The sequence below is a fragment of the Synchiropus splendidus genome, chromosome 6 (assembly GCF_027744825.2).
Source record: "Synchiropus splendidus isolate RoL2022-P1 chromosome 6, RoL_Sspl_1.0, whole genome shotgun sequence".
Classification (NCBI taxonomy): Eukaryota; Metazoa; Chordata; class Actinopteri; order Syngnathiformes; family Callionymidae; genus Synchiropus; species Synchiropus splendidus.
In genome coordinates this window covers 7,352,239-7,364,399 of record NC_071339.1, presented here as the reverse complement: position 1 = coordinate 7,364,399, position 12,161 = coordinate 7,352,239, and the positions used below count along the sequence as shown (strand labels likewise).

The 12,161-nt window shown below is 42.5% G+C and overlaps 1 protein-coding gene across 7 annotated transcripts in view; it reads right to left on the bottom strand.

The window, feature by feature from the left end:
• kaznb (kazrin, periplakin interacting protein b) overlaps positions 1-12,161 on the bottom strand; it is a 107,882-nt gene that overhangs the window by 27,293 nt on the left and 68,428 nt on the right. The gene's annotated exons all lie outside the window — the stretch shown is intronic.

The following is a 12,161-nucleotide window of genomic DNA, read 5'->3' as shown; positions in this document are numbered from 1 at the left end:
ATCGTAAGAAGCATGTGGAGCTAAAGTTGTGGGGAAAATGAAAAAGCAAAGGCACATCTCAACAGCCTCATGATTCCTGCTGGAGCGTGATGAAGCCGGGTGTTACTCCCGGAGACGTTCGCCAACAAATAACGGCCATTATGACATTATGAGCATTCATGAAGTGATCGGAACATCAGCATTTGCATTCACCAGCTCTCGCTCTCTCTCTTCACTCACCCATTCATCTCTCTGCCTCTCTCCAAGTCCAGCTAATGACAGTGAAGGAGTCGAGTCACTCCTCTTTCATGCTCCGATGATCTTTGATGTCATCAAGGAGTTCCATAGACCGGCTCTCAACAAAACCACATTTTCAGCTCCGTACATGAGCTGCAGTGGAAAAATGTTACTTTTTCACGGCTCACTTTTTAAGGCAAAATGTTTGAGATTTAGTCGAACTATGAGAACCATTGATGCCATCACTCATCCTGGTTCATGTCATTTTTATTTAGAAAACACTTTTAACACTTGTGATACAAGTTCAGACAATAAACAGTATGAAGATAATTTTAAAAAGTGAAAGAGATAGAAACAGAAAACCAGATTAGAAACCATTTTTATTTTAATTTAATAATATTACAACCAATATTTTACAATTGTCATATATATCTTGCTAGGTCTGAAAGATAATGTTTTATAAAGTTTTTATTCACCAAACTGTCCAAAAGCAAATGCAAGGTGACTATTTTTAAGCACCTAGGTGGAAGTTGTATTTTTGTTTTAGTTGTATTTTTGTTTTATATTAGTCATTATATTGTTGGTGTTACATGTTTTATTTGCTCAGTTTCAATTCTTTTTCTTTCAATCATAATCATTGTATGACCTCTGCTGAGGAGGTTATCTGTCTTACTAGGGAAATTTATGCAATAATAATATTAATAAATATGGGTGGAAATGGATGCTTTTAAGTTGCCATTTCTACTATTATTATCATCATTATTATTATTACTAATAATAATAATAAAATAATAATAAAAATTTTACTATTCATTTTTATTAATAAACAAGCTTTTTGGTCAGGTCCCAAGACAGTTTTGTTAATGTGAATCTAAATAATAATAACTTGGTAGAATACATAGTTTGTTTGATTTTTTTTTTTAATATTAACATTCGTAACAACACTTACAATCATGTGAATAAATTAGGACACCGCATTCAAAAAATGTATCAATAATTTCACTATTTTTTTTCCAATAAAATATTATTTTTTATTCATGTCTTTTGTTTTCTTATTAAAAATATGTACATTATGTTGTTTAATGAAGAACAAATCACTTTTTTTACATTAATAAAAAAAGATTTGACCATGTACTGAGGAGACAGCATCAAGCAATGCTGGCCATTCCGTTGTCTGTTGGGCAGCTCAGCAGCTTCTCTGAAATGTGAGTTGGTGATAGTTCCCTCGTTACTATATCTTTGTAAAATATGTCAAATGCTCTCCGTCCTCCTCCTCATCTCAACATCGTGACAGCTTCAAACTCAAGAGCACATTTATCTGATCAGCAGACCTTCTCCTCCCGTCACAGCTCGCCTCCCCTCCGTCCTCTTCACCTGCCGATGACTGTTTAGAACTTCTCCCTCTCTGACCTTTTCACCTGCTCTCACGAATATGGAGATGGGACTCACGCCATTCTTCTGACTGAGAGGAAGGTCTCAGCTTCAGTCGATTCAAAAATCATCTCTTGCTTCACTTCAGTCATTAAATTGCAATTTCATGATGTTTGGTCAGGTGACACTGCATCTTAAATCTACAGCTTCAGCATGTTACAGCAATTTTATCACCTCATTTTCCCAAAGTGAACGGCCAGTCAGTGTGAGTTAGTGGTGCTTGTGTGTGTAGTGGGTACGTGGACACTAAATGAACTGAACGTGAGCAGTGGAAAATGGGCTTATTTTCAGGAGTGATCCATAATTCAACCAGCTCATTCCTGGCCTCCTCCATCAGAGGTTAAAGGTTGTATAAATGATGGTGCTGAGCTAAGCGGCGCTGGACCATCCACGGCAGAACATCTCCACAACCGAGTGAGATTGTGCGCTCGCTTTACAATTCTATTATCTGAAGCAATCATTCGTGGCGATAGATAACCATTAGCTGTGTTCGACTCTGATGACCCCGGCAAGCTGGGACAAGAAGCGTGTTTGTTTCAGAAGGAAACATAACAGCTGCAGTTTCACGATATACATTCAACTAAAAGAATTGCTGAATGTATTCCCAGCAGAAACCTATCAACAAGTGACATATATGCAGTACAGTACTGTTGTGTCCACACAGACTTTCAACATTTTGGGCCACCTCAGTCTTTTCCCCACTTAACTGTGGATTTTGCTGTGAGTGATGACTTCACAAGTGGACTCATGAACGTGTTGGTGACCAATTTAGCAGAATTTAGTCCACTAAACAGTCGACTGTTTATGCTCCCTTTATGTACTAAATTGTATCAGTCCGTTTCAAACAATGTTACCGTCACTGATCACATGCTTCCATGAGTTCTTTGCGATGGCAATGCTGTTCAGCAATATATCCACCAGGGGGAGTAGCTCATAGTCAAAAGTCTATGACAAAACGGAGGCAGCATTGTAGGAGGTGGTGGTCAGAGAAGCTGTTAAAGATATTGCCACTGGAGGACAGAGGATTTGTCTTGTCTTCTTTGAGTTTTACTAGAGCCACGTATCAGGTAGTAACAGCAACACTGCCCTCCATTGTTTCCAGTGGCACTGCTCCGTTTGGTCCATATCCATAAGCCTTGCAGAAATACAGTGCGGAGACAGGAAAGGTTTTACACCTCAATATGAAAAAAAACGGGACACGTCTGCATACAGAGACTGCGTTATACACAATAACAAAGCGCATCGTGGGTCAGCTGATCGATCTGCGCATGTTGAAGTGTGTTGAAGTTCTGAAGTTTTGTTCAAAATCCGAAGCAAAAAAATCTCCAAAATTTTGTTCAAACTCCGATTTGTTCGAAGTCTGGGACCGAGGTACCACAGTACAAGTAACATCCAACTTAAGACCGGGATCGGTTGCCACCAACTGGTCGTAAGTGAGATTGGACGTAAGTGGAATGCCATTCAAAATAGCCGACGCGAGGGTTATAGGTGCTACTGTAGTGGTAGATCACTGTGTGACAGTGAGATGCTGGGATACTGTGCTGCCGTAACTGTCGTACACGATACTGGGCTGCTATGTGCTGAGGTGCCAGACATTGAATAAAAAAAAAGGCATCACACACACTTTATTTATTTTTTATATTTCAGAGGAGATTCACCAGAATTTCTACAATGAGCTAGAATGCTGCTCAGAACCAGCATAAAATGGAACACTTGCCTTGAGTTAACACACCATATGATTCATTCCAATCTGTCTTCTTGTAAGGACTCACCATAGCCAGCCCCTCTTTTATGCAAACACATCATCCTGAAGCTTCTTCATTGAAAGGATTATATGCTACATTTATAAATCTATTTATAAAATCCTGCAGCAGTGAGAATACGGTTGAAGTTTTGCCTTCAGAAGGTCTGCTGGGTGCAAATGAAGCCCGCGTTCTTGACTCCTGCAGTGCCCGACAGGTGTGGAAACTGATGGAAAGATGAGGTAAAACACAGAGTGGGTGTTCAGGCAGGAACTGAAGGAAGCTATTACCGGAGCGCAGACAACGTATCATCTCCCACTTCGGCGAACCTTTAATTACACTGGCATTCAATCCAGCTGCCGACACACTCACTCCTGTATCAGTCATCAGAGGAGGAAAGAGCATCCATGAGGCTGTCACATCTCTACCCAACCAGCCGAGTCACATGACCACACGAGACAAGCCGCTCTGGAGCCTCTCACTGTCATTTAGCACGGCCGCTGCACACAGTAATAGCAGACCTGTCATGATGACATCGACACGTCGCTGGAGACGGCTGCGCTCACACAACAGTTTTACAGCTGATAATGGCAAATTTTCAGAAATTTAAGGTGAAAAACAGCGACTCCCATAGTGCACTGCAACAATTGCAGGGCTAATAACAAGACATTTCTTGAAAGATAAACACAGATCGATTTAGCTTGAGTTTTCCAGTGAAGAAAAACAAGAATGCAACGATCATATTTCTGGGTCTCATGCATGATAATGACGCAGGGCTACCGTGGCAGAATGTGATGGATCTTTACTGCAGAGCTACCAGAGAATAAATTAGCAAGCAGTATGATGTGTCACCTTTGGGTTTTTTAACCTTTGACACATGCCCAGGAACCTCGTCTGGATTCCACTTCAATTCTTTATGAGGGAAGCTGACCCCGGCACTATGAATATTTCCGCCGTAATGAAGCACAGAGCATCACTGTATTTTTAAAAATAAAGAACGGCTGGAGATGCTAGCCCCATTCATATTAGAGGCCCTGGAGGCAGCTCAGCTCGGACTGGGAAGAAGAAGGTCTGAATTTGTGTTGCATTAGAGGTCTCCATACTGCAGGAATTTTAAGTGATCAGGATGTTTGTCTTAGTTTTCTAAACCTCTTAGCTAAATCCAAACCGACCCCTAAACATCACCCCTCACTCTAAAAGGAACCCTACCCTCAGACATCCCAGAATGAGTCATGTCCAAGGCTAAAGCCGGTTTCTCTGGTGAGTCAGCACTGGAAGGGTTAACTAAACAAACTGGACTTGTCAGTGAACGTGAAGCTTTTATCAAGTCTACATGCAGCCAAAAAAGCGACCTGTCATTCTTCATACTTGCAACTTCGTGTATTAATCTATGTTGCTAATGACACAAGGCACAGCAAATCGATAATCCTGACAGCCACACATTGGTCCTGCTGCCTCTGGAGCCCTGACAAACACAACAGCAGGCAGCCCTCAGGACATACAACCCCCTGAACCCCTCCTGAGGGATGCCTGCATTATATCAAAGCAGGGAAATGGTGCGGGGAAGACGAGTGGAGGGATGCAGTGGTCGACCTTCCTGCTAAAGAAATACATGAGAAGCATCCCAGAATGAGGTTTGAAGGTGAGGGGATGATGCACAAATGAAACCGTGTTCTGCTCCAGTGGACCTCTGCCGGACTTTGAAATAAGCGTCGTTCAAATGACTTATTCATGTCTGCCACTTTGCCACCTGTTGGAACGTGTCACTGCAGCAGGAGCTTTGTTGTTAGATCTGAAAACGGGATATTTCCTCTGAACACCGTCCATGCAGCGAGGCAGTGAAGCCCAGCCACCGGGGGTTTCTAAAGTCACTAAATATTTTATATACAATCCACATTTACACAATGTTTCCTCGCCTCTCGTGAAAACAGGCGTCATTATGGCCTTCCTTTATCGTTTCATAGATAAAACTTTTATTTGAATGAAGGAACAAGTGGACATCCAGTGATACTGCTGACACATCCTTCCTTCCTGTCCAAATAACTTTCCTCTCCCTTCCATCCTGCAGCATTACTGGTTATGTCGTCGATAAACATCACACTGTCCAGTACAGGAAGGAGAGTTTCCTGTCAAAGTACAGTTTCTTTCACCCCACTTGTTTTGGTCTGTTCATCTAGATTTCAAAGACATTGTAGCTTTCTCATGAAACATGAAGGGCTTATTTGACTCTGTAAAGCTAGAACGCAGCAACAAACAAACACTTCTTCCACGTCATCCCATATAAACGTCTATATATAGAGATAGGAGATCCCTCACTGGGTCAGAAGTTCAGGATATTTGGGGTTTCCAGAAGTTTTGAGAGCAGAACAAGTGCGATAAGACAGAAGCAAAAAAGAGTGATCTTGAAGGAAGTTCCTTGGTCTTCTATTGTGACTCCACTGTGTTTCAGTGTATCGAAGTCAAACATGAGCTGTGGTGTATAATCTAATGAACATTTGCTGCAGTAATCTCTGGCCCAACGTATGGAGCCACAACACGAGGCTGATGTGGGTCAGTCAGTCAGAAGCGTAATCATTGTGGCTTTGCCAGTGAAATAGCAGAATTCCATTTTAACCTACATAATGCATGTTTCTCGGATTAGCTACTGTCAGCCGCTCATCACTTAATCCAACTAAACCTTGTCAAAGAGCAGCGGCGCTGGCTCAAGGCTGGCTGGATTATAATTGAACAAGCATGTGAGATTATTTATATCCAGCCCGTCAATATCGGAAATTGTATGTATGATAGCGGGGATGTATTGTTGCAATGACAGTTGAAGGTGTACACACACAAAGTTACTGACCCCAGGGTCACAGCTGGTCAGCGGCAGCCAGATCACCATTAGGCTTTGCTGGACCAGGATGAGTGTGGATTTAAAAGGAAGATTAAACCGGAAAATCAAACCGGATGAATTCCAGCACACACAGATCGATAGGAAATATTTCTGACACTCATACACGTCAAGGCCTTTTCTTATCATTGGCAGCCTCCAGCGGATCAGAAATGTATCTCACGTGCGTCTGGAAAACTTTCTGCTGACTTCCATCCTGTTTAAAGGCCGGAAAGAAGCAAGTCCTTATTCCGGAGGCAGAAACGCCCACGAGAAACTTCTTTTATCCAACACATTTTCCAGCCTCCCTTCCATGAGAGCAAATAACAAGCCATTAGAATGGATGTGCTTTACTTGTGAATCATCCTGTCGGCCTGGTAGATTAAGCTAGTGGTAGGATTTGAACACAAATCCCAGGGGTTTAAAACACGGACCACACTGAACTTGTTCTGACAACACACACACGCAGCGTAATACAGTGTCTGCAATTTTTTGTTTACGTTTTTAAAAGTTTTAAAAACCACTGAAACAAGTTGAACGTAGACATTTTGCTTGAAAAATTCATTTTTAGTCCAATATTTCTAATATCCATGCTGCTTGTATTGCAAAATGATTAAAGAGAGTTTCCCTGTTGTAGAAATAATACTAGAAGCAGATTAATGAAGAGAATTTTTGGTCAATTATTTTTCAACACATATTCATCCTTCTTCAAGCTTAAGGTGTAATAGCATGCTATGTATTACAATTAGCTAGCACAAACCGAGCATAGCCTCACATGGCCTTTTAAGTCTCAGAAAAGGGATATTTTTATTTTGTTATTTCATTTAATCTGATGTCAACGCTGTGTTTTACACAAGTGTTTTATTCTTGGACAGCTACGCCAAAAGACATCTACCTTTTTATATGTAGCTCTGATCAACCATTTTTAAAAAGTCTATCAAGTAGCTTCTGCTGTTCTGTAATAAAATAGCTCTCTAAATAATAACATGATCTGGAAAGCATGAGAAAAGTTTTCCTTAGTTTAGCTCCTCTGAAGCGAGAAGAAGGACGTCCTGAGTTTGAGCTAATGGCACGTAACTGACCCCATGGGAAGGAACTGAAAAATCCTGGATACAGTCTGGAGCTTAGTGGATGAGGAGAGGGTCAGAGGTGAACTGTCGCTCCATATCAAAGGAGAGATCAAGACAGGAGGTCTCCGAGACACCTGCATGGTGAGAAGGCCAAGGTCCCACTTGTTGGCCTCAGAATGCTTCAGAAACAGGCCTGGAGGAAGCACAGGGGCGGAGGGGAGTCTGGGACGTGTTGTTTTTCACTGCTGCCCTCAGATACAAAAAAGGGAATGGGTCAAATCTCACATGAAACAAGGTCATGGATTTACATCAACAACAGGTAACTAGTCATCATTTTCATCGTGGAATGACATTTATTTGAACCTGTTCAAGGTCAACTCTTTTCTAAAGTCTATTTTACTGATTTATTGAAAACACAAAGAAGTTAGTTAAAACCAATTGTATTTCCTCCCTTCGTCCTCAAACTCAATCCTTAATCTTTACCCAAACCCTCAAGATTAGCCGCAAAAGCAAGCGTTAGAAATGGGTCACCACTTAAATGCAGGTACGTACTCAGACTGTGGGGGGCAGCATTGCGCAAAAGCGGTGTTCAGTCTGTCAACTTGGAAGAAGAAGATTGATATGAGATTGTAAAATAAATCTAGATATCTAGAGGTAAACTGTCCATAAAAATGGCTGACATACAAGTAATATGTATATCTCCATTAACAAAGAAAATACTTGTATTTGTAGCTCACTGTTTTGGCGTAAAAATTTTATTAAAATATGCACTGCATTCTGGGTAGTATAGATATGTGGTAGGTGCATCCCAAAACTGAGGAAGATACTTACTCCTCCATCTTGTTCCTCAACTTAACTTCCTGAGAATCGGAAGATGTCTTGCGCATTTTTGAGTTTGAGGAAGTGGAATTCACCCCAAGTCTTCTTCTTCCATGCAATGATTGTTTAAAAGCCTCAGCCTGGCAGCCCATGGCGGCACCTTCTCAGTCGGCCCAGCTCCTGATCTACTGGGCCCTCCCTCCACCCCCCCCCCAACTCAATACAATTATTGGAGCCCCTTTCCCTTGTAGCTCCATCCCAAGACATTGATCACCCACTAAGGACTCTTCCTTCACACCAGACAGGTCTCCAGCTACAGACCCCCGCGGGCACCTTCCTCCACTAATATCATATCAAGTAAAACACCAGTGTGCTTCCACAATTTGGAAAATGGCCTGTAATGGAATTCTACGCGCAGAAATACAGAGATTAATGCCCCAATCTTTCATCGTCCGGAATCCCGCTGGTCATTACTCAAACGCCGCAGGAATTACATGATTAGCTTTGATAGAAAAGTAGTGTTACGAGCACCAGAAAGTGTCTCACCATCCAGGAAAACAGATCAAATGGTGTAAAATCATTTGGCCGACGGTGATAAATCACCCACGGCGTTACGCAGCACATGAAAAATGCCTCGCCGTGACTTTTATTCAGCGCTAGCGTGACAATAGAAGCGTGAGCCTTTAAGGCCGTCGCCTCTCCTGCAACAATTCTATGAGAACCTGAGTCAGGTTTCCAGCTCTCAAAATGAATAATGCCTCAGCTTCTTCCCGATCACAACACAGCAGGGATGAGCATCGGAAAAGAAAAAAAAGAAATAAATCTCAGTGCAGAACACAGCGGCTGAATGTCAGGGGAAATGCTAATTAACATCACCAATTAAACTGCAGCCACACACGCGCACTGTTTAATGATTCCAGTGTTTGAGGCAATTCATATTCATTAGCAACAGAGGTCTGCGGCTATCCAAAGACCGAGCCACGCAGATGACAGTCGCCGCTCGGCACCATGGGCAAGTTAGCACTTCTGAAATGACTCGATGGTGAAAAAGATTCCAGAAACATTGACTCAGCACAGCAACACTGTTGAAGCAGGAAGTTGTGGGTCTCGATCCCGGCAGGATCAGCACTGTGGCCCCGGCTGATTTATTTCAAGTCGATTTGGATAAAAGTGCTGGATGACTGATCATGGATCAAACAAGGGGTCGTATCTCGTACTAGGTCAGAACTACAACAAAAAGGGCCGTGAAGATTATTACTGTTCTCTTTTATTCCAAAAATACATATACAAAAATCAAGAAAATGAAGCCTTAAAATTATGGTTTGAAAAGTAATAATATAAATAAAACATCAACAGCAGTAATAATAATCAAATGTACCTAAAATATTACAATATTACAGCACTATAAAATCATGAAAATATCAAAAATAATTGTTGCGTATCAACGCTTTTTAAAGGTTCTCAATATAAGATGTAAATACAGTATATGTTTATATGTAGGACTGTGTGTTCGTCTGGTTGATCCTCACTTGTGGGGACCAATTCTTTACAAAATACTATCCTCGTGGGGACTTTATGCCAATGTTTCGGCTGGATTTCACAAATCCAAGCCTCATTTTGAGATGACTGGGTCATCATACCTGGGTTTCATTTTGCTTTAGAGTCCTGGTTAAGGTTAGCCATGTATTTTGCATGGTTATGTTATACAATATGACAAGTGAAGATAATTTCTGTGTCGTAGACTATTGTGGCAATTACAAAACATATCAGTTAAAATAAGGGTTGACAGGAAATGTAAATAAAAGGTAACAAATAATAACAACAAAAACAAAAATAAATAAGGACTGACCGCAAAAAGAAGAAAAACTGAATCTAAATGAAACTTCTCAATAAAGAGATAAATATTCCGTATCATTTTTCACATAAAAATGGCTTTCATGTAATAAAACTTCATTGAATGCATGAAAATCAGTCAGTTTCATATCAAAGGGTTAAATAAAGGGGAAGGGCCACATGAGGCCCCAGGGCTGCCCTTTGTCCACTTCTGTTAGCATCCATCCACCCATGAAAGGGTTTCGCGGACAACTGAGGGGCACAATCTCCCTTAGGTGTTCACCCAGAGAAACACTGACAGACAAGGTCGTCTGAACATGAGCCCCCAGTGGCACCCTGATCGATCTCCAGGGGATAACCAGGTCGCCCTCTGGAGGAGCCTTGTTTCCGGGTCCTTCATGAAAAGCCCAGAATTTAGGATAATTTCTAACTTGAAACCAACAGTTTAACACGCTACCGCAGGGCCATTCGTAAATATAAGATTAAATCTCTTTTGCAGTCGTCGATCATCCTCTCAAACATCCCCGCCAGGAGCAGTGTGGCTCGGAACGTGTTCCGGAATCCTCCTCTTGGTGTTGAGGAAGTTGACCTTTTGTGCAGCGTCACGTGCAGACAATAGCCCGCTGACTTAGTGGTCCACTGAGTGATGGATATCATCTCATTAGCTGCTGGAGTAGAAAGTGCTGAGAGCGAGCCGCTCACGTCGCTGAGCTCACGCTCCCTTCCACATTCTCTCCCCACACGTCTCCACTCCGACTCCTGCAGCTTCCCCTTCTTTCTGCCTCATCAATCCACCAACCTCGTCCCGCAAGGGGTGAAACTCCCAAGTCCCTCAACTCATCTTGTGTTTTTTTTTTTTCCTTTATCATGATTAAAATTCCTGGTGAAACTCTCAGGCATTTTGTTACAGTTTCCTCCTCACAGTCAGTTCCGCGCGGCTGATCAGTGACGGGTCGATCCGGCGAGGCCTCCTCCCACGAGGAGGAACTGCAGTAATAAGAGCAGAGTGTGCCTGCAAACTGCCCGCACCCCGTGGAGCGGCCCATCGCAGATGAGAAAAAGTCCAGAGTTTTAACATGCAGAGCAGGAAATGGATGAGGAAAAGGAGGAACTCAGACATTCTGTTCTCCTCACGTCTTAATGACAGCAGCATTTTCTCAGTCACTTCATCTCCCAGGACCATTACCGTCATCAGTTTTTTGCTCCTGCGGCGGTTTGCTCTCCAGGGACCCCAGACCAGCTCAGACTGAGTCCTTCAGGACTGCTGTCTGATTAATTAACAAGCACAAACTTGGATTCTCCAGGCTCCATTTTGACTCTGATTCGCACAGATGTCTGCAGGCAGACCTCTCAAGACACCGCGGCGCCGCTGGCTACACTCGTAGAGCAACCGCTTTTTCTCTTTGAAGAGCCAAGGAAGGTGCCATTTGAAAAGTGGAGATCAATTTAGCATGAAAGTCTCTGCATGAGATTTGTCAGGGGGAAAAAGCATTGGCTCCCGTGCGGAGCGGATGATTACTTTAGAATTCTCAGACAGGAAAATGTGACTTAACAGCCTTAAGGAAACAGCATACTTTATATCTGCCTGAAAAATCTGGAATGTAATTTTACGGGTCATAGCCCCACTTCTGTGTTTGAAGAAATTAATCTTTCTGTGTGATACAGCACGACGCTGGCGGTAGACTGAGCGTACGAAAAAGGTTCCACTAGCGAAGCAGTTTACCTTATAGACGTACACCATACAGAGCGGAATAATAATTCAGATTTTTTGCCACAGCATGGAGACTGTTGCAGTCAAGAGGAGCCGCGTGCCCCTCTCCTTCTCTCATCATATAGTGGGTAAAAACCCCACTCACGCTATGCGCAGGGATAAAAACTGGGCTGAGATTTCATGATCCCCAGTTTCAAAGACGCAGAGCATGTGTTGAACTCAAGGCCAGGGGGCCAAATTAGGCCCACCAAGTCATTTGGCACGTCCTACAAGATTGTACTTAACCGGACATCATCAGTGGGCATGTCACCTTCAGTGGACACCTCCAGTAAAAGTAACCAAACCGTCAAAATATGGCTAACAGGCTGGTTGGACAGAAAACAGCAAGGGTTTTGAGGCCACACAAGGTGACTCTCGCGATGATTCATGAACCTTTCCGCGAGGATGGTTAAACAAAACAAGAGGAATGA